This window comes from Schistocerca cancellata, chromosome 2 (genome assembly GCF_023864275.1).
Source record: "Schistocerca cancellata isolate TAMUIC-IGC-003103 chromosome 2, iqSchCanc2.1, whole genome shotgun sequence".
NCBI classification, from domain to species: Eukaryota; Metazoa; Arthropoda; class Insecta; order Orthoptera; family Acrididae; genus Schistocerca; species Schistocerca cancellata.
Genome location: NC_064627.1, coordinates 221364114 through 221387533, shown reverse-complemented (window position 1 = coordinate 221387533; position 23420 = coordinate 221364114). Strand labels below are relative to the sequence as shown.

Sequence of the window (23420 nt, the reverse complement as noted above, 5' to 3'; positions counted from 1 at the left end):
AGAAACTACGCACTCACCACTGAAAGTCAAAACAAGACAGATAACAAACTCCAAATGAGCGACAAACTAAACTCGAGGCTCAAAACAAACACTCACAGATCAAAAACTGAACAATAAACACAGCTAGTCGTAAAAACAATGGTACCTATGGAAGGATCAAAGATTCTACAACTGAAGAGTGAAATCCACAGCCTTCTATATGTAATGTTTTCGGAAATGCGAAGATTTAAATGTGTACAAATCACAAGATGGGTAACTTTGCTGGGCGCACATGTAATTTTGAAAAATTAAATAAAAATACTTCCAATTGGAATTTCTTAACAAATTTTGCACCATTTTAAGCAGAAAATTTCAAATTAAGTTATAAGGTTAAAAACTGAAAATGTGAATTTTTTCCATTTTCCGGCATTCCAACTCCCCTTAAGACGTCCAGATAGGCGCGCCTCGTCCGGGCCTCGAGGCGGTATTTAGCGCAGCCTGTCGCCTCTTTATGATTCGCAGATGGCAGATAGCGAGCCAGCGCCCATCAAGCGCCGTGTATACTGTATACGTACAGCTGCCCTGCCCCTCTGACACTCTGGCATTCAGCACTCGCATTTCGATTTCATTGTTGTCCGCAAGATGACTAGCCGGTGTCACGGTCGAGATCACTCACATTTCGATACTTAGTGCAATAAATGGGTGAGGTCGAAACAAAAGCTTGTTGGTGCTTTGTGTGTACTTTTAAATGGCAGGTATTTCGTTTCATACCTTTCTCTTCACGGCGGACGAGGGGGGGGGGGGGGGGGGGAAGCGAAGGGGGTACAGGGGTGACATCAGTCTTCTAGTCGTGTGGAGATGTATTCCGTTTCACACCTTTTTATTCACGGCGAAGGCGCGGGGGAGGGGACCATCCCATTGTGAACCTCATCGTCTCAGAATGAGCTTTATTCCCAACATCCTCAACTGCTAGGGATGTTCAATAATTAATGCAACATATTTTTTATGAAAGCAGGTTGATTTTATTTAGGACTCCAATACACTATATTATTCCCCACTCTTTTGTTACAAAACCATATTTTTCAGTATAATCTCCACTCAACGTGGCGGTGTGACGGCCTTTCGCCACCCAATTTGGTGAGCCTGTACGTCCGCATGGTAACGCTCTACTGGTCGACATGGGAGCCAACTTCTTGGTGCTTCAGGAACCAATGTCCTCCCCGTCACCCACGTACTGCTTCCCGCAGAGTGCATCGTTCATTGGGCCAGACAGATCGAAGTCGGAAGATGCGAGATCCAGGCTGTAGGGTGGATGAGGAAGAACAGTCCAGTGACATTTTGTGAGCTCCTATAGGTTGCGCAGTGTTTCTGAGGCCTTGCATTGTCATGAAGTAGGAAACGTTTGTTTTCATTTTTGTGGGGACAACACGCTGAAGTCGTTTCTTCATTTCCATGAGGCTAGCACAGCAAAGTTCAGAGTTGCCCTTCAGAATCCCAAAAGACAGTCGCCATGACTTTGCCGGTTGAGGGTGCGGCTTTGAACTTTTTCTTCGGAGTAGAGGTGGTGTGGCGCCACTCCATGGATTGCCATTTCGTTTCGGATTCGAAATGATGAACCCATGATTCATCGCCTGTGACGATTTTCGACAAACAATTGTCACGATCAGCCTCGTAACGCGGAAGCAATTCGTTGTTTCTTATGGGCTGTTGTTAGGCGGCTAGGAACCCAGCAGGCACACACCTATGAGTACCCAAACTAATGGCCGAATGTGTCAGCACTAACAACAGACACTCAGTTGTGCAAGAAGATGCTTGCTAGTGACGCCTCCGTCATTTAGAATAAGAGCCTCCGCACGTTCCAACAGTGCCGGCAGGCATGCGGGAGGTCGGACCTTGTTCCGATGATGACAGGCCCCTCGCCCAACGACTCACCGTGCTTTTGTTCAGTGCCAGGTGTACGTGTACATTCTACCAGAGCCTAAAGAATATCTGTGACACTCTGGTTTTCCTCCAAAAGAAACAGCTCTCTGCTTGGAACACACCTCTATTACAGAAGCCATTTTGAAGGTTACGTATAGTGCCGGCACCTATCGGACTTTCATGGAACTATAGAGACCGAAGCGGGAAAATTCCACGATGTGCCACAACCAATTCCTCACTTCCAGGATAAGATTTTCACTCCGTAGCGGAGTGTACGCTGATATGAAACTTCCTGGCAGATTAAAACTGTGTGCCGAACAGAGACTCGAACTCGGGACCTTTGCCTTTCGTGGGCAAGGGCTCACTTTTTCAACCGAAATTGTCCGAGATAATAAGTGTTGCATTACTTATTGAACACCCCGCGTGTTTGTTGATGTATTCCATACTCTCTCTTGCCGTATACTTCTTATCCTATACGGTTAACTCTAGTACCACGGAAGTTATTCCCTGGTGTCCTACGATATTTTCTCATCCTGTTCTTTCATCTCGTCGCTGTTACCCACATAGTATTCTCGACATAGACTACGCGGACGTGAGGTTGTCCGCGTAATCTATGACGTGAATACTATGTAGATAACAGCGACGAGATGAAAGGACAGGATGAGAAAATATGGTCCATTTAATTCACAGAAACGTTTTGTAACACAGCTCTGGCGTTTTCAATCTTCCTTTTTTTTCAAGTTTTCCTACAGTCCACGATTCACTTCCATATAACTCTGTTCTCCAAACACTTTCCCTGGAATTTATTCTTCAAATTTAGGCATTATCTTGCTTTCAAGGTTGCAAGTTATTTTGACTTTGTCTACTTCGTGGTCCGTAACTCTGAAGTTAAGTTTATGATTACTGTCATTTGTGCTACACCTCCGTACTTTTAGATTACCATGATTAATTTACTCTGACAACATTCTGTACTCATCAGAATGCTTATTCAGTTCAATAGCTAGCGCAGTTCATCACCTTAACAAAATAGGTATGTCATCAGCGAATTGTACCATTGATTCGTCATATATTTTAATGCATTTAAATCATTTTTATTGTTCCTCTCGTTTGTTGCATATTTTGTATACTATCTATCTTTCGCTACAGCCTGTAGCTAATTTTCTGGTAGAGCTAGATCTCTTGGAAGGTTTCTCGGGAAGTGCAATGCTTCTGTAAAAGAAATCACATAGAAGACGCCGGTGCGACAAATTCTACAATATTGCTCTAGTATTTGGATCCTTATCAAGAAGGAATGAGAATGTGAATGTAGTGAATTTAGCGGCACGCTGCTAGGACTGTACTGGGAAATTACATGTGAATATTTGCAAGAATGACGACGTTGTTGTGTTGGGTAAATATAGACTGATACTCGAAGAAATAATGTGGGAGTTCTGTTGCCCCTCCTGCGTATTCCGCGTTGGGTTCGTGACAGTTAGGAAGAGAGTTTTGGGTGCATACAGGGACATACTTTTGACCACTGCCCACAGCGAGATTCAGTGACCCTGATGCGGTAAAGAAACAGTGTAAGGAATAGGGAATCATTCTAGTGACAATACCGGACGAAAAAACAGAAATCCACTGACATAAACGGCATTGACTACGGATAATTTGTTATGATCCGGGGCCCAGCAACATCTCGGAGAGGGCGAAACTGGTGTTCGTTCTCTTGCTGCTATCGTGAGCATATGTGGAAACTGGTTGAAGTACGGTGAAATCACAAGCAGACGGCAAGGTGTTGAAGGTCCATGCCTCAACATAAACGTGAAAGTCGGAGGCTTGCCCCCTCTGTGAAGTAGGATAGGCGGAAAACTGGGGCAGATCTGACGACAGAGTACAGTGCTAGGGGAGACACAAGTGTTTTGGAACACACCATTAGGTGCACCTTGTTGGACATGGGGCTCTGTATCAGATGATCTCAACGTTTTCCCATGTTGACCCAACGACATCGTCACTTACGATTGCAGCGGACGGGGGATCATAGAATCTGAACCGTGGATCAATGTTAACGTGTCGCCTGGCGGGATGAATAATGTATCTTTTTACACCAGGTCGGCGGTCGAGTTCATATACGCCATCATCTAGCGAACGGACGCTGACACGGACGTAGACCGGTGGGCGACAGTTTTATGCTACGCGGGACGTTCCTCTGGACTTCCACGGGTCCTGTGATAGTAATCGAAGGCATTATGAGAGTAAACTGACGCTGATGTCTTGATCACTAAATTCACATATCGTGAACCCCATGTAACACATCTGGGACGCTGTCAGTCGCCAACTCCCTTCCCCCCCCCCCCAACCCCCCATCGCCAGAAATATCACCCTCCCATAATTCAGCCCCCCCCCCCCCAACCCCCTATCGTCAGAAATATCACCCTCCCGTAATTCAGGGAATTGTGTGACGAGTGCGTAGATATCTGATGCTCCGTATCAGCGAAAACCTACCAAGGACTTACTGAACCCATGCCATGAAGAATCGATGCTCTATTGCGTTCCAAAAGTGGACCAGCACGTTAGCATTCGGTCATAATGCTTTGGCTCTTCGCTGTGGCACAATGCACTAGTGGAATAAGAGGGAAAATCGTCAATAATAGTACTATTTAACTTCCACCATGCACTGTACAGTAACTTGCTGAGTAGACACGTGGCTCCGTAGCTGAGGTCCTAATGGACGTCTGCGCGGTGGCGCTGGACTCGGAGGTTATCGGTTCTAAACCTAGTAGTCGTCCCATTTTTATCTGTCTGTTATGTAGAAGTAGACACTACAGGCACTATAGACGCATCCCGACACATCCTTCAACTCTTCTTCGCAGTGATGGTTGGTTGGTTGGTTGTTTCGGGGAAGGAGACCAGACAGCGAGGTCATCGGTCTCATCGAATTAAGGAAGGACGGGGAAGGAAGTCGGCCGTGTCCTTTGAAAGGAACCATCCCGGCATTTGCCTGGAGCGATTTAGGGAAATCACGGAAAACCTAAATCAGGATGGCCGGACGCGGGATTGAACCGTCGTCCTCCCGAATGCGAGTCCAGTGTCTAACCACTGCGCCACCTCGCTCGGTCTTCGCAGTGAATCTCGCACTCTCGCATACACTTGGCTCCATTCGGATTGTGCTGCAGGCCTTGGTCACATGCTCATGTAACATTTGCACATTGTCGGTGGGTTGGGCATATACGAGTGCCTTTAAATGTTCCCGTGGCGAGGCCTGGTAAACGAGGAGGCATGCCACGGGTTCTCCTCGATTAATTCGTCGCCCTTGAAGTGTTGCGGAGGTGTTTTATTGTCACACGATACGTAGAAAATGGGGTTTTGCCCCGTCGTGCATAAACCAGAGTCATTGTGTCTCTGCAAGGGTGACGCTCTCCACAGAGCTGGTAACGCAGGGCTGAGATCGATGGTGATACACAGCACCTGTTAATCTGTTTGGCATACTGTATGGCACTACAACTCTGTCACCGACATTTCCTGTCCATAAACTGGCATTTAAGCGATCCTGATGCCTCTCCTTCATGACTGCTCGAGAATTGCATCTGCCCACACGTGCATATAGTCTCTATTTACTGTGCCATCTATTATGGCGGCCTGCACGACCGCATACTATACCTCATTCGTCATGAGTAAAATGAATCCTTACCTCAACAGGTATTCTTTTCCGTACATGTAATTACAGGAATGGGCAACGGCCTTGCCGCAGTGGGTACACCGGTTCCCGTCAGATCACCGAAGTTAAGCGCTGTCGGGCGTGATCGGCACTTGGATGGGTGACCATCCTGGCCGCCATGCGCTGTTGCCATTTTTTGAGGTGCACTCAGCCTCGTGATGCCAATTGATGAGCTACTCGACCGAATAGTACAGACTTCGGTCAAGAATACCACTATAACGACCGGGAGAGCGGTTTGCTGACCTCAAGCCCCTCCACTCCGCATCCTCCTCTGAGGATGACACGTCGGTCAGATGGTCCCGGTAGGCCACTTGTGGCCTGAAGACGGAATGCTAATTACAGGAATATTTATTCTGGTTTTGACCAGTACTATTGACTGGAGGACGCTTATTTTAAACATACTGTACAGATATTACACTGCTGTTTGTGAAAATTGTAACAGCAAAATGGTGACTTGTCATTACAAAGAAGATTATTCCACAGATTAGGGACATGGAAATACATATATGATAAGAATTACAGAGCAGTACATGTACTCTAAGCCCGAGAATTCAATACAGTGTGAAGCTGCCAACTTTTGCAATCAGATTTTCTAGGCGTCGTGGCATGGAGGGCCGGGTTATACTGCTGTGAAACACAACACCAGGCGGCTTGTGTGCGCATCCGCGAAGCATCGACAGCAGTTGCAGGAAGACCAAAAAGAACAAGCTGTCGACCGACCATACCCAAGGTATGTTTGGTAGATGACATGTCAGCCAACGAGTACTCCAGGTCAGCAGTGGGACCCGTTGCTCATCAATTAAGGCTAGCATTTTCCTCGGCGTATGTGGGCGGGCATTCGCCTTCTGAAAAATGGCATGGCGGCTGCCTGCGATAGGGCCAATGCATCAGCCTTTAAAACCTCCTTGATGTAGCTGTTGCTGTCCAGGTGGTCCTAAATATGTAGCAGACGAGATCGCACGTCATAGCCAATGGCGCGCCAGTCCATTACATTTGACTTATTGTCCGCTATGCTGCTCAGCACTGCCGTTTGCCCGATTGCTTTCACCACGGTAGTATCTGAAATACACGCGGGTATCGCTGTAGGACAAGTTGAAGCGGTACTCGTCCGAAAGCCACTTAGTCATTTAGCCACCCAGGACGTCAGCGGTGGCATTCACGTGCCCGTTGCAGTCTGATGCGTTGGTGGTTTCTGGCCACTGGAAGCAACCCTTAGCAGACGGCGTCGAACTGTCGACGCAGACATGTCCACATCCGTTGCAGTCCATCAAAATCTACTCAACTCATTGGACGAAGCTGCTTCGTCTGTATAACCATACGGTTCAAATGGCTCTGAGCACTATAGGACAAAACTGTCAGTCCCCCAGAACGTAGAACTACTTAAACCTAACTAACCTAAGGACATCACACACATGGATGCCCGAGGCAGGATTCGAACCTGCGGCCGTAGCGGTCGCAGGGTTCCAGACTGTAGCGCCTAGAACCGCTCGGCCAATCCGGCCGGTATAACCAAACGGATGAGATGGTAGTCATCCCGCACTGTGACCACATTTTGTGGTCTGGTACGCACTCTTCGCTATGTACGACCCTCTTCTATCCACTGGTTCCACGCACGCATCTCTGTCGTAACATTGGATACTGAACGAACACCAATGTCACGGTTCCACAAAACTGTTTCCTGGAGGCCAGTCATACAGCTGCGTTCGAATTCACTCACGTACCGATATTGCGTCCCTTGACGTCGAAGAGGCATACTGGTACTCACTTGCTCGTTTCCACATCGTTTGACGGTACTACCTCGATTGAGCGTGGCGTTAACAATTACGTGTCCGGTCACACGAAAGAGGGCGCAGTTCTGCCTACGTGCACGACATGCCTCTTCAGTTTTAATCATTTCTTATGGTTACAGTGTTCCACATATCTCCTGATTTGGGGATGAATCCGACCATTCCTACTGGGTGCTGCAATTTTCACAAGCAGAAGTGCACATTTTCCTAAGTTTTAGCGCTCTTTCCATGCGCTCTGTCATGTTTTCCATATCAAACCTCTTCTCCCACCCTTATCCTGTGCCAACTCATGAAGTTCCTAGGTCTCTCATACGCCCAATAAATCCAATACCCTGATGAAGGCCGCTTGTAACGAAGGCCTATAAAACATTGTAATGACGGGTGAAACATATCCGGAAAAGTTCTGCTGTAGAGTTCCTACAGCTTCTCAAACAGCTGGAACAACATCGCCAGTCCCGCATTTCTCGTAGTCCCCATACCTTACTCTGATGCTTTGGGCTGTTACCGTGCCTCTACGATACCCAATCTTCCCTCCATCTCCAAGCACTCCATGTCCTTTCCTTGGGTGATCATAATCTCCAGTCCTTCGCAGATAATGAAATCATTCTCGAAATTTGCAATCCTTATTAGTTCTAACCTACGCAACTCTTACAACCCAAATGAAGGCTTCACCTGTCTGACTGCAATCCTGTAAATCTCCCAACACCTGCATCTCATCAATTACTTCTGTTTCATATATACAAACAAAATCTTTCGCAGAAGATCCTGTTTTATCCCACAACTTTAACTCGACGCATTCGGAAGGACGACGGTTCAAACCCGCGACCGGCCATCCAGATTTAGGTTTTCAGTGATTTCCCTCAATCACTCTGCGAAAATGCCGGGACGATTCCTTTGACAGGGCACGGACGATTTCTTTCCCCATCCTTGACCCAATCAGAGCTTGTGCTCCGTTTCTAATGACATCGATGTCGACGGGACGTTAAACCCAATTTTCCTTCCTTTCTTCGTTCCTTCCTTCCTGCAACTTTACCCAACGCTCTCTCCCAGTGCTACCAGAATATAAGTAACTCACATCACTAACATCGTGTCATGAATTCATGTGTGTTTCATCCAACTACAATTTTTGCTTGAATTAGTTTCCTTCCCTGCTGCTAATATAAATAACAGTTAAAGAAAGCATTAGTTGCAAAAATGGAGACCTGATAATTCAGTCAATAATTTCTGGAGTACGCAAAATCGTTCACGCAACACCCACGACCTGCGCTAGCAGAGGCTACACTGCCTATTCAGGCCTGTTGCACACAAATCTCCTCATCTAGCCCCACAAGAAAGTCGCTCAGAGTCAACTCCGGAGAGCTTGACCGCCAAGCTTGCAACCCAGTTCGACCTGTCCGCCTTTCCCGGAATGCTGCACCAGTTGGTCTCAAATGGGAAGTGTAAAACGCGCTGGTGCGCCGTCAAGTTGAGGCCACATTTCTTCACGCGTCGTAATAGACACATTTTCCAAGAATTTTACTATTGCTTCTTATAGGCCTACTGACCTGCTCGGCGGGTAGTATTGACGTGTGGTTAATTAAAAACACGTTGGATCCTGTCTACATCTACCTCTACACACGCTGTCTGACAAAAGAAGCACACAGAGGACATGGCCGAATGTCAATATAACTTGGTACGCGTACGCACAATCGGCAGGTGTATGCGTCATTAGAGCTGTAATTATCTATGACAAGAAGAACGGCGAGTAGAGTCAACATCGACTCAAAGGAAGACCTCGGCGCTTGTTCGTGACGTCACGTCAGCTAGGCACGGCGAACGCCAGGTCTGTTGCAGGCATACTCATAATGGTGGTGTCTCCCTCTCTGACACAGGAAAATATGAAACTATTGGCGGTAGTTGACCAACACTCATTGTTCTGAGAGATTTCTGCAGTCAATTAATTGTGCAATTCATTACACTTCTTAACAAATAGTGTACTCCTGCACTTCAATTTCCTCCTGTTTTAAGGACTGACATACAAAAACGACTTCATGGTCCAGCAGCAACAGAATTCGTGCTTCTTTACCTTATTTGTAAATCTGAGGAAGTTATGTTTGTACTGGGTTGCTTTTACAAGAAACTGTGAACATGTTAGTGCTCTTCTTTAGGTATCTTGGTTGACTATGGGGTGAGGAGCACTGAATGTCAATGAATTATCTAGCGATTGCACACTTTTGGGGGGATGGGGTGGGGGACAGAAGAAGAGGCAAAAGAGAGATACTTGTTTTATCAAATAAAATTTTTTTATCTTATAAAGTTTCTCCTTTCAGCTGCAAGACGGGAATATTTATCTTTTCTAATGTGCATGTTAAAAAAAGTTTAAGCTCAGCAGTGTTTTCGATGCATGAAGCTATTTTGTTTCCTGTTTAGAATTCCTTTCCTTGAAAACGACTGTAATCTAATGACTGGCAACAGTTGGACATTTACACATGTAAATTAGTTCACATTTACAGTGACGATGTCAAACGAAAATAAATGAATAAATAAAGGAAACTAGTTCATTGTAAGGGGGTTGGGGTAAGTTTCGATAGCAAAATGGATCAAGTAAATATAGTTACTTGAATGTAAAATTTCCGAAGCTTGCGATGGGGCAAAGCATCTCCCCATATTGATCTACGTTTGTTTCGACAGGATTCAGTAATACAGAACTATGATCATCATTTGTAGCTTTACGACAGTAAGAAAATACTAAATAAAACTGCAGAATCCAAAACAATATCAAACATTATGTCCAAAAATAAGAGATTTATAGTGATAAGCACGCCCAGGTGTTTCTGCCTGCAACAGACCTAGCGTTCGCCATGCCTAGCTGACGTGACGTCACCAACAAGCGCCGAGGCCTTCCTGTAAGTCGGTGTTGGTAAAGTTCATTAGTGTTGTTCGTGTTTGGTGCTGTTATCAAGCCTGGTAGCGTACACAGGGGCTGCATACTCCGACGGTGTAAAAACGTGAGCGTAGCCACTGTTGACAACATGGTTCTGGTCGACCACGTGTCACAACATCAAGGGCCGTTTAGTGCACCATGCACATTGTAAGCCCTTCACATCTCCGCCTTGTCATCTGAGTTCAAGTAATGGGCTCCCTACAAGACTCTGCCTGAGCCCACACCATCGGGTTGAGACAGGCAGCACCCGGATTACGACACTACCGTCCTACACCTAAGCTATTGTTAACACGGCACGTTCAAGTTCGGTTACCTCGCAACGTGCTGCTATGTGCTCTACACACCCGTGTGCTAAGATAGTGGTCACGTGTCACGTCTACACTCTCGTCGTACGCTGCATAGCTTCACATGCGGCGCTTCTTCAAAGGCGACAACCGTCCTTGGGCGCAGCGCCGAATCATCCCGAAACCAGGTAGGTAAGCAGGTAACAGTGCCGAATCCTCCCAAACTGACACATTGCATGTTGTATTAAGACAATAATATAATTATCTCTGCCATGTTCCTTATGTCCTTCCCCTGTCCCTCTCATGTTTAAATATATATATATATATATATTGATTCACTTGTGCACCCTTTGCGCGTGACCTTGAGCGGGACTTAGTCGCTGGCGCTGTGCCGGATGAACATTATCTCAATAAGATAAAAGAAAAAACTTTTAAACATACTCACAATACACACGAAAATTTTTTACATCTTCTACTGTTCCTTCATATGCTTTCCATTAGAACTACTGACGGCCTTGGGACAGCTAGTCCTGACAAAACTCTACCACCTGGTGAGCAAGATGTATGAGACAGGCGAAATACCCTCAGACTTCAAGAAGAATATAATAATTCCAATCCCAAAGAAAGCAGGTGTGGACAGATGTGAAAATTACCGAACTATCAGTTTAATAAGTCACAGCTGCAAAATACTAACGCGAATTCTTTACAGACGAATGGAAAACTGGTAGAAGTCGACCTCGGGGAAGATCAGTTTGGATTCCGTAGAAATATTGGAACACGTGAGGCAATACTGACCTTACGACTTATCTTAGAAGATTAAGAAAAGGCAAACCTACGTTTCTAGCATTTGTAGACTTAGAGAAAGCGTTTGACAATGTTGACTGGAATACTCTCTTTCGAATTCTGAAGGTAGCAGGGGTAAAATATAGGGAGCGAAAGGTTATTTACAATTTGTACAGAAACCAGATGGCATTTATAAGAGTCGGGGGGTATGAAAGGTAAGCAGTGGTTGGGAAGAGAGTGAGACAGGATTGTATCCTATCCACGATGTTATTCAATCTGTATATTGAGCAAGCGGTAAAGGAAACATAAGAAAAGTTCGGTGTAGGAATTAAAATCTAAGGAGAAGAAATAAAAACTTCGAGGTTCGCCGATGACATTGTAATTCTGTCAGAGACAGCAAAGGACTTGGAAGAGCAGTTGAACGGAATGGACAGTGTCTTGAATGGAGGGCATAAGATGAACATCAACAAAAGCAAAACGAGGATAATGGAATATAGTCGAAATAAGAGGGAATTAGATTAGGAAATGAGACACTTAAAGTAGTAAAGGAGTTTTGCTGTTTGGGGAGCAAAATAACTGAAGATGGTCGAAGTAGAGAGGATATAAAATGTAGACTGGCAATGGCAAGGAAAGCGTTTCTGAAGAAGAGGAATTTGTTAACATCGAGTATAGATTTAAGTGTCAGGAAGTCGTTTCTGAAAGTATTTGTATGGAGTGTAGCCATGTATGGAAGTGAAACACGGACGATAAATGGTTTGGACAAGAAGAGAATAGAAGCTTTCGAAATGTGGTGCTACAGAAGAATGCTGAAGATTAGATGGGTAGATCACATAACTAATGAGGAGGTATTGAATAGAATTGGGGAGAAGAGGAGTTTGTGGCACAACTTGACAAGAGGAAGGGACCGATTGGTAGAACATGTTCTGAGGCATCAAGGGATCACAAATTTAGCATTGGCGGGCCGCGTGGAGGGTAAAATCGTAGAGAGGGACCAAGAGATGAATACACTAATCATATTCAGAAGGCTGTAGGTTTCAGTAGGTACTGGGACATGAAGAAACTTGCACAGAATAGAGTAGCGTGGAGAGCTGCATCAAACCAGTCTCAGGACAGAAGACCACAACAACAAGAACAACCTGCTTCAAACGGGAGGATTCTGTCCCATCGTTCCTCAGACCCTTGAGGGCTTGCGAGGATTCGGTACCATTTTTCTGACCACGGGAGGATTTGGGGCTGCGCCCCTGTCCTCAAGGTTTTTGGCGAAACATTTCATTAGGCAATACTTCGCTTGTCCCAGATGGGTTAAGACACGGGCAGCACGGGCAAGTACATAGTTCTGGGCAGTAAAGCTCGTCCGGTTCATATTGTCAACACACGAAATGTCAAACGACGGTAGGTGTACGTGCAACTTTCAGAGTGATCTCGCTCATGAATTAGCCAATTAATGTCGTATTTTCTAAATTACTATGGGCCTGTTCAGTTGGTCGATCGAGCTGTGTGCTCAAAAAGTGCAGTTAAGAGAATAACCAGTCTCTAACGACGCGGGAAGCGCGAGAGGACCTGCAATGTGCCGCTGGACGACCTCGCGCATGCGCAGCTGGTGCGGAGTACGGCACGGGCCTCGCGGGAGGTCCGCTCGTGACGGGGGCCCCTCTCTCCTCTCCTCCCCCCACCCCTCCTCACTCTGCACCCCTCGCCCCTCCCGCTCAATTACAGACACGAATACTCCTTAATTAAAACCTGTGACGCTGCAATCCGCTGCGCTGTCAACGTCGGTACCCCGCCGCCCGGCCGTGGCTCTTAATTGCTGCAAGTGGACCACTCCCTCGCCGTACTAATAACTTTCAGTGACTCCCCCTCGGAGTGCGCCTTTCCCTAGGGAGCAAGGCACCGGAACATCAACTGTTTCCCTGCGATATCTCAGGTTTCCTCTGTCTGACCATAGTTGTACCTTCGGGTGTTCAGCCGAGCCACCGATTTTTTCAACATAGGTGGACTCCGAAAAACAAATGAGCCCCAAAGGGCGTGTTGCATACCAGGAGCGGATGTAAACAGCGGCGCGACAAAGAGTAGGAGGGGCAGACACACAGTTTTAACCCTTAACATTCGTCTGGTAATTTATTACGACACGTGTCACTCTTCTGTTTACAATTCCGTTCCTATTGCAACGTTGGTACTCCGCTTCCATGCAATCTTAGTACCGGCAGTGCTTTTGCATTCTGCAGACGCGTGCTAAGCGGCGACTATTATTTCCATATGTACATACCAGTTGAAGCCGAAATCCACCCCACGAACTTACAAACATTATTTTCTTCTTCGTCATCACAAACTGTTTTTCATTGTACGAGATTGGACAGAATCGAGCGACGTTTGAACGATGATCAAATTCTGGAGTTATTAATACCTAGCCGGCTGCTGTGGCCGAGCGGTCTAGGCGTTGCAGTCCGGAACCGCGCTGCTGCTACGGTCGCAGGTTCGAACGTGGCCTCGGGCATGGATGTGTGTGATGTCCTTAGGTTAGGTAGGTTTAAGTAGTTCTAAGTCACGGGGACTGATGACCTCAGATGTCAAGTCCCATAGTGCTTAGAGCCATTTTTTTAATACCTAATGAAGACTCTGGATAACTGGATACACCAGAATCCTCTCAAGATGCAGCCGAGTTTAGTGACAATGAAACAGAAATTTCTGGTTATGAAAATGACAATGATATAGTAGATGATGAAGAAGCGGAAGAAGAGAAAGTTCGTGAAAAAAACAAGAAAGATTAAGACAGTCTGGCTATTTTAATGGAGAAAACAGTTATAATAAGATTAGCAAGGTGGTACATTGAGATTTTATAAAAAAAGCTCGGCTTGACATTGATCAAAGCAACTATTATAGAATGGAAAATGAATCGCCGTAATTTTTCAAGGGACTTGGACACTATAATGAAGAAAGTTCTTTGCAAAAATTTTAAAAATGACAGCAGAATCGATGACTCTGCAGTGCAAGTCCAAACAGAATCGAGTCAGACAAAATAGTAAAAAATGTCATGATGCCACACACGTCTTTGGTTCAAAGTCACAAAAACTACCAAAACATGTTCTAAATGTCAAAATACAGGTGCAAAAAGCATTAAATTGACAAAATGGTATGTCTTGACTGTGGTGAATGAGAATGAGTGCTTAGTTTATTCGTTTGTGTACCTACTGTCTTTTTTCTTGAAACTCACTTTTTGTTTTCTTTTTTCTTTATAGTTTACTTAAATGTTCATTACTTTACCTCAAAACATGTTTCTGAACGTTGTTGAAGTAAATTGTTTTGTTGTTATTTAAGTTAATTTAAAAACACCAAGAGGCCAGTGTTAGTATAGGAGCCTTAATTGTGGATAAGATGATGTTTCCGTTTTTAATAAAGATTGATTTTTCATCAGTAGAAGCCCTTCTTTTATGATTCTTTAACAACAGTTTAGAGAAACATAGAAGAAATTACGCTTCATGTGGTTTTCCGGTTGGAAAGCTACCCCGCGAATATACTAAGTCAGACTAAATATCGGGTGTAGTATCACCTCGAGAAATATTCATAATTAGATGTTTGCTTCTCTTCAGGTTTACGTCTGCAATCCTGGAACAGTACCGTAGCACACCACTAGAGAATCCAAAACAAGATGGCGTGGCGCAGTGATAAAGGAGACTATCCAGCTTAAACTAGTTGTCTGCCTTTGAAGATGAACAATGCCTCCATGTTAAGTTGATGTATGTGTGCGGCAACAATGTACCATCATATGACACTTTGGTTAAGTGCTACATACGCTCTCAGTGTGGTAAAATTAGTGTGAATGGCGGACAATGAAGATGGCTCCCTGAAAAACGACTGATCGCAGGACAATGAAACTCCGTAGAAACATTTGTAAGGACACGTGGAAGAAAAATAAAGAATAAAGCATTGAAAGGACATTTCCGTTTCCACAAGAGAGGGTAACATTTGCTAACTGCGTATCGCGTTTAATTTCCAGGTTACAAACGTTGCTCAGTGTGACGACAATCTGCATCCAGGCATTCTGGAACTGCTATAGAGATTACTCTACTGCTGCTGGAAACATCACACGTCGGATGATGGTTAACCCCCTCGCTATGCTCATTTTGAACCTTTAACGTGTGTTAGTGTCCTGTTGATAAACCTTGTCCTTCAGGTAACCCCACATCCAGAAGTCAGAAGGGTTCAAATCTAGTAACCTTGGTGGCAACGCAGTTTGGAACTATCGGCCAGTAATTCGGTTTTTCCAAATGTGTTACGGAGTAACAGACTGACCCCACGAGCGATGTGAGGTTGAGCTCCACCGTGCATGAAAACAGCTGAGTCCAAAGCACCTCTCTCCCGTAGAGCAGGGATCACCTGTTGCCGAAGCTGATCAGAGTAAAGTGTGTCTTTCACTTTGCATGTCCTTGGTGTCCGAGTTCCTCCTACGTCGTCTATCGCCACCGGCGCCTAACGGAAAGTCATGAAACTAACCGTATTAACTATGCAAATATTACAGCGCTCATCCGGAAATATCATTCCATGCGATAAATAGTTATCCGTCTACACTGGCTCAAGCAGCGATAGTTTAGTTATAACCACCCTGTATGTTGTCAACTGGGGGAAATTCAGTACACTTATGACAAGTTACGATGATATAGGGGACAGTCAAATGAAAACGAGACAAGTGGAAAAAAGTAAACGCTTTGTTGTTCCAAAAGTAATAGCCATAACTGTTAATATATGTATTCCACTGCCAGACAAGACGGTCAATGCCTTCGTGGATAGATATTTGCAGTTGGCTGCATAATCATAGTTTCACTCAACCATGCACCTCTTCGTCCAAAACCAATAGAATCCACGGATGTCTGTCTTCAGGGCACCAAAAATACGGAAATCGCATTGGAAGAGGTCGGGACTGTAATGGAGCATGTATATGGGCAGCCCTCCCGGCTAGCCGCGCGGTCTAACGCGTTGCTTCCCGAGCGGGAAGGCGTGCCGGTCACCGGCACGAATCCGCCCGGTGGATTAGTGTTGAGGTCCGGTGTGCCGGCCAGCCTGTGGATGGTTTTTAAGGCGGTGTTCCATCTGCCTGCAGCTGGTTCCCATAATTCCGCCTCCGTTACACTACGATGTCGGCGACTGCTGCGCATACACTGTCTCCACGGACGTGTACACCATGAATACTCTACCATGCAAATTTGGGATTACACTCGTCTGTGGTATGAACCGCGCAATAACCTTGGGTTCGGTATGGGGCGGCGGTGGGGTGGGTGGACTGCTGTGGCCTGTTGTGGAGCTGTAAACCACTAAGGGTTACGGCACGGCGAAGCCTCTCCGTTGTTTCTGGGTTCCCGGTTCAATATACAATGTGTATGGGCTTCCCAGCGACAGTTCTGCAGCGTACTCGATACAGTCTTGGCGGTGATCTCTGTCATGTTCCGTATGTCGTGAAAGATACTGAAACAGATCCATGACTGATTTTCACTTTTTCTACTATCGCGCGATTGCGATACGCTTAGCTCTGAACGGCAGGGCCTCCACTTCTCTTATCATTCACAGTTCTTCATATAAGTTTAATTATAACCACCCTCTACATTTTTAGCAAGGTCTATTCATTGCTGTAACATGTACATGTGCAGCACTTACTTTTTCTTTCTTTTCTCAGTAACAAAGCATAGAGGCACCCGTCTTAGGAACTACTTAATTTGTTTACATTATATTCCAGAGTTACCATTATATTAGAGAGTTGCCATCTGATGTTGGCTACAAGCAAGCATTCGATACAGATGAAATGACACAATTTCAGAGACTTTACTGGTGCCATATGATCTGTGTATATAGACTGAAGCAGGGAGTGAAGATTTGTAAAAAGGCCGGGAATCGAAGTCAAGTCTCCTGCTTACAAGGAAGATGCGTTAGCCACTCAGCCACGTTGGCACAGTGATTCACACCACTGCAAGGATTACCCGGCCACGCCTCTCTCCTTGATCCAAATTCTCACTGTCATCCCAGTCTACGTTCGATGCTGTATTCTAGAACATGGAGAGCCTCGACAATCTTGATCCTTTTTTAACGGCAACTTTAAAGTAGACAGGGGAGGCAGTGAGAGTTGGATCGAGGAGGGAGCCATCCCAGGGTAATCCGTGCAGTTGTGTAAACCGCTAGTCCAAGGTGGCTTAGTGGATAACGTACCTGCCTTGTAAGCAGGAGACCCAAGTTCGATTCCCGGCCTTGGTACAAATTTCCAGTCGCCGCTTCATTCTGTATACGTAAATCATATCTGTATGAAATCAGTAAAGTCTCTGAAATTGTGTCGTTTCATTTGCGTAGGTATCTGCACCTGGGTTTCAGGTTGGTTCCCACATTTATATTCGATTCTGAGGTGCTATTCGAGGACACGAAGGACCTCGAGAATTCTGTTTGTATATAAGGGGAATTTAAAAACCCGCCAGGGTAGCCGAGAGCGCTATCGCGCTGCTTCCTGTACTCGGGTAGGCGCGCCGGCCCCGGATCGAATTCGCCCGGCGGATTAGCGACGTGGGCCGGTGTGCTGGCCAACCTGTATGTGGTTTTTAGGCGGTTTTCCACATCCCGCTAGGTGGATACCGGGCTGGTCCCCACGTTCCGCCTCAGTTACACGCGTCGCAGGCATTTGAAATATACCCGCACTATTTCACGATTTACACTAGACGCAGGCAGTTGGGGTACTCTGATTCCGTCCTGGGGGTACGGAGTGGCGGCAGGAAGGGCATCCGGCCATCCCTACAACAAACATTACCAAATCCGTTGTAACCGCGCCGACCCTGCGATCGCTGCGGGACTATGGCGTAAGCGAAAGAAAGAAAGAAAGAATAATGGGAATTTAAAGTAGGCTGGGGCGGTGGTGAGAATTTAGATCGAGGAGGGAGACATACCTGCGCAATCTGTGCACTTGTGTGAACTGATGTGCGAAGGTGGCTAAGTGCCTAGTAAGCAGGAGAGCCAGGTTCGATTCCCAGCCTTGGTACAAATTTTCACTCACTGATTCAGTCTACATACATAAAGCCTTCTATAGTCTTCATAGGGCAGAGGTGCTAAGTGATTTACTACTGCTTGGTACACCATATAAGTATGTTTAATTTATCCAGGCGACACTGGCTGCCTCCAAGCCTGCAATGCGAGTGTATGGAGAACTCAGTACATGGCTTAGCATTAGTAAAGGAGTCATAGAAGGGGACGCGCCCTCTACAATTCTTTTAAACTGATTCTTGAAGCAGCCATTCAAAATCTTCAAATATCTAGTTACATGGACAAAAAGTCAGTCCATGTATGTGTTTATGCTGATGATGTAGTAATTATTAGTGGAGGAAGATTTCACTAGAGAGTGCAATAGACGAGCTGAAAGAAGCCACGATACCTAGAAGCATTGGTATTAATGGAATGAGGACTAAGTATATGATTCTCACCAGGAAGGAAGACAATAAACTACCAGCAGCTGGTTCCAATTTTGAACATGTAGAACTTCGACGATCTGGAATCTAATATTAATAGCACAAATTCCATTACAACTGAAATAAAGCAGCCCATCCTAGGTGGTAATAGATGCTGCAACACGTTTAAGAAATTGTTGGTCCCTTGATTATTAAGTAGACAAGTGAAATTTCAAATTCGTATTGTCATGATCACTCCCGTTGTAACCTAAGGATATGAGACTTGGACAAAAACAAGTACTGATGAGTACCAGCTCAGGATAACTCAACGCAGGGTTCTGCGGCAGATGTACGGGACAGTTCAAGACGCTAGGACGAACACTGGCATCATAAAAGGATGTAGTGGCACCACCGTTTACGATAGGGAAAGTTAGTTTTGTGCGATATTCTGAGCATACGTTACAGCCAGGTGTGGGCCCGATTGCAGTAAGTTACACTGACCAGCGGTTGCGAAGTGGAATGGAGGCCACATGGCCGTCGAACCGCTGGAAAGAGTAAACGCAGCGGTATGCATGCCGCAAGATATAGGCAGAAGGGGCCCACTGGCGCAAGCGGGCTGTGGTGGGTACATGACGGAAAGCGACGCGTTAGCGAAACAGAGGCGCTCAGTCACGTATAAATAGGTGTCGTTTTCTAACAAGATTCATTCAAGTGTGGCAGCCTTTCTGGATGGTGAGGCATGTGACACCGCCGGGCTACACGCAGCAACAGAGGGGGCGATAGCGTCCCTGTCCATGGCGGGTCGTTGGTTCGACCCTCTGAGGCCGACGCGGGGTCTGCAGCTAGCCAGGCCGGAACTCTCTTTGGGGCGCTACCACGGACAGTCGTCTCGGCTCCCGACACACGCCGGAGACTTTCGTGGCGAGAGAGACGTCTACAGACGTTAAAGTAACCTCTGGCGTGCCACAGGGGAGTGTTATGGGACCATTGCTTTTCACAATATATGTAAATGACTTAGTAGATAGTGTCGGAAGTTCCATGCGGCTTTTCGCGGATATACAGAGAAGTTGCAGCATTAGAAAATTGTAGCGAAATGCATGAAAATCTGCAGCGGATAGGCACTTGGTGCAGGGCGTGGCAACTGACCCTTAACATAAACAAATGTAATGTATTGCGAATACATAGAAAGAAGGATCCTTTATTGTACGATTATATGATAGTGGAACAAACACTGGTAGCAGTTAATTCTGTAAAATACCTGGGAGAATGCGTGCGGAACGATTTGAAGTGGAATGATCATATAAAATTAATTGTTGGTAAGGCGAGTACCAGGTTGAGATTCATTGGGAGAGTCTTTAGAAAATGTAGTCCATTAACAAAGGAGGTGGCTTACAAAACACTCGTTCGACCTATACTTGAGTATTGTTCATCAGTGTGGGGTCCGTACCAGATCGGGTTGACGGAGATAGAGAAGATCCAAAGAAGAGCTGCGCGTTTCGTCACAGGGTAAGCGTGATAGCGTTACGGAGATGTTTAGCAAGCTCAAGTGGCAGACTCTGCAAGAGAGGCGCTCTGCATCGCGGTGTAGCTTGCTGTCCAGGTTTCGAGACGGTGCGTTTCTGGATGAGGTATCGAATATATTGCTTCCCCCTGATATACCTCCCGAGGAGATCACGAATGTAAAATTAGAGAGATTCAAGCGCGCAAGGAGGCTTTCCGGCAGTCGTTCCTCCCGCGAACCATACGCGACTGGAACAGGAAAGAGAGGTAATGACAGTGGCACGTAAAGTGCCTCCGCAACACACCGTTGGGTGGCTTGTGGAGTATAAATGTAGATGTAGATGTAGATGAAATTCAGTACGTAACCAAATCCAAGTACCACGTAATACCACAACCCGAAAGCACGTCATCAGGTGTTTCCCTGTTTACTGAAACGGCCGGTGGCCGCGCCGCCCCCGCCTCCGGCCCTCTCGCCCCCTCGAGCACGAAAGAGGTCCCTAATGCGAGGTCGATTAAATATCGCTGTCCATCGGCGGCCGATCGCATCTCGGCCGTTCACGGCTGTCGCCCCGCGCGCGGCTGACAAAGCGTGGCCCGGGCCGTGCCTCCCCGTCCGGCCCCGCCTCCCGCCTCCCGCCTCCATCCGGTGAGCTTCCGATACCGCGGCCCCCGGACGATCAGATATCGCGCTGCCGCCGAACGATGATGTCAGTCTTCACGGTCGTGCGGTAATCGACGGCGCGCGGCGGTCGGCGGGCAGCCGGCAGCCGCCTTATTAGGAGGCGTTCCGCTTGGGGGCGCCGCGGCGGCCGTGTCACCGCGGGGGCGGCGGGGGCGGACGGCGGAGGCCAGCTGACGCGACGTGTGGTCCGGGACCGCCGGGGCGCGAGTAACGGGCCTGCTGCACCACATCTCGCTTCATGTTGCGGTGACGAGCGTCCAGCTCGACGCGTACAAACGGAGGAAGTCCTTATTTACAAGGTCAAAAATGTGTTAGCCTCCCAACGTGGAGCTGGTTCGCCAATCTAGCCCCACATATGGGCCATCCTGTTCGCCGGTGCGTGTCGAGCGCAAAGCCACTGGTCAAATGTACAAATGTCCGTGAATTCCTAAGGGACGAAACTGCTGAGCCATCGGTCCATAGACTTACACACTAAGTAAACTAACTTAAACTAACTTATGCTAAGAACAACACACACACCCACGCCCGATACGCCATTTGCAGCACGCTCATGACCGTGCATTACGAGTACTTGCTGACATCACACAGTGGAATTCGGGGCCCACTAGAAACAACGTCTCCGGAACGGATATATCACGAACACTTGGTTCCCTCCAGAGCTCACGTGAAATAGGTATGCCATTTAAAAAATATCTTAGCTTAGTCATATGATATTGAAGCCTTGCATGTCTTTAAACGTTCAGTTAAGAATAATTAAATACTTCTGAAGTAGCAACTCACTCCCCGCCGGAGATGGTCACTGCAACTTGTAACACATGTAGACTCATATGCTGTGATGCTTGCTACAGGGCCCGTCGCTGCGGCCGAGCGGTTTTAGGCGCTTCAGTCTGGAACCGCGCGACCGCTACGGTCGCAGGTTCGAATCCTGCTTCGGGCATGGATGTGTATTATGTCCTTAGGTTAGTTAGGTTTAATTAGTTCTAAGTTCTAGGGTACTGATGACCTCAGATGTTAAGTCCCATAGTGCTCGGCCGGCCGCGGTGGCCGAGCGCTTCTAGGCGCTTCAGTCTGGAACCGCGCGACCACTACGGTCGCAGGTTCGAATCCTGTCTCGGGCATGGATGTGTGTGATGTCCTTAGATTAGTTAGGTTTAAGTAGTTCTAAGTTCTAGGGTACTGATGACCTCAGATGTTAACTCCCATAGTGCTCAGAGCCATTTAACCATTTTTGAACCCATAATGCTCAGAGCCATTTGAACCATACTGCAGGATCCATGTATCTCGTTTGCCCCATTGGCATTCCACGTCCCACTACGTTGTGTAGTGTGAAATGACGAATCTGGAACGTCAGATTTTTGCCTCGTGGGGAGGAAAGTGGTCAGTGATATGTGACATAGTCTCACGTCACAAGCAGGTCTTAATGGGACCCCATAATGTAAGGAGTTGAACTGCATATTTGGTGTTTTATATTACAGAGTACGTGGTATGATAACAAACTGTTTCAAAGCATCAGCAAATTGATGATCTCTCAAGAAAGCGTAGTTTTGGGTGTAGTTTGTTATAATAGACTTCAGGAAACTACATATCGGTAGTTAAAGGATTCCCGTATTTGATGCTTTCGGTGTTATAACTTGTGTGCTACGAAAGTAAACAGTTTCAATGCTGTGGCACAAGATGATGTATCAAAAGTGCGTCGCTTTGATATAATTTGTCATAATTAAGTATCAGATACTGACATTTGTAGATACAACCTTTACAGTCTCTAAAATATCCAGCTGCCATGTCGAAGCTGTACTGTTATTGATATTGTCGTGGGCTGCAAAGAGAAAGACAAATATTGGCATTCAACTCCTTCCAATCTTTTTCCGCCTTTTGGTTTCTAAAAGAATTTGTATCTTTCTTATTGATTTAGTGAAAGTATTATCTGCAATAGTCGATGTTCTTTATTATAAATAATACATTTGCTGCGCCGCGCGGTCTAGGGCGTCTTGTCACGGTCCGCGCGGCTGCCTCCGTCGGAGGTTCGAGTCCTCCCTCGGGCATGTGTGTGTGTGTGTGTGTGTGTGTGTGTGTGTGTGTGTGTGTGTGTGTTTGTGTGTGTGTGTGTGTGTGTGTGTGTATGTCGTCCTTAGCGTAAGTCAGTTTAAGTTAGATTAAATAGTGTGTAAGCTTAAGGACCGATGACCTCAGCAGTTTGGTCCCATAAGACCTTACCACAAATTTCCAAATTTTTTACATTTGCTGCAATTCTTGTTACACAGGCTAGTGACTGAAATATTTCCCCTCTGCCCGTAAATCTTAACGTGACTGCCAGTCAGTGTCAGATAGTAAACGAAAGTTACACGCTGGAAATTTTTGCTCTTATGAAATACAATGTATTTGGTTTTATGGATTGTCCCATGTTTGTATCAATACAACAACGAGCGTATGGATGTTATGCATCCACAAACTGACCTTAG

At 46.3% G+C, this 23420-nt stretch overlaps 1 protein-coding gene and 1 pseudogene across 1 annotated transcript in view; one reads left to right on the top strand and one right to left on the bottom strand.

Moving 5' to 3' along the window:
- LOC126161548 (protein Wnt-6-like) overlaps window positions 1-23420 on the bottom strand; it is a 651979-nt gene that overhangs the window by 321461 nt on the left and 307098 nt on the right. The gene's annotated exons all lie outside the window — the stretch shown is intronic.
- On the top strand, window positions 5608-5725 carry LOC126164284 (5S ribosomal RNA; annotated as a pseudogene).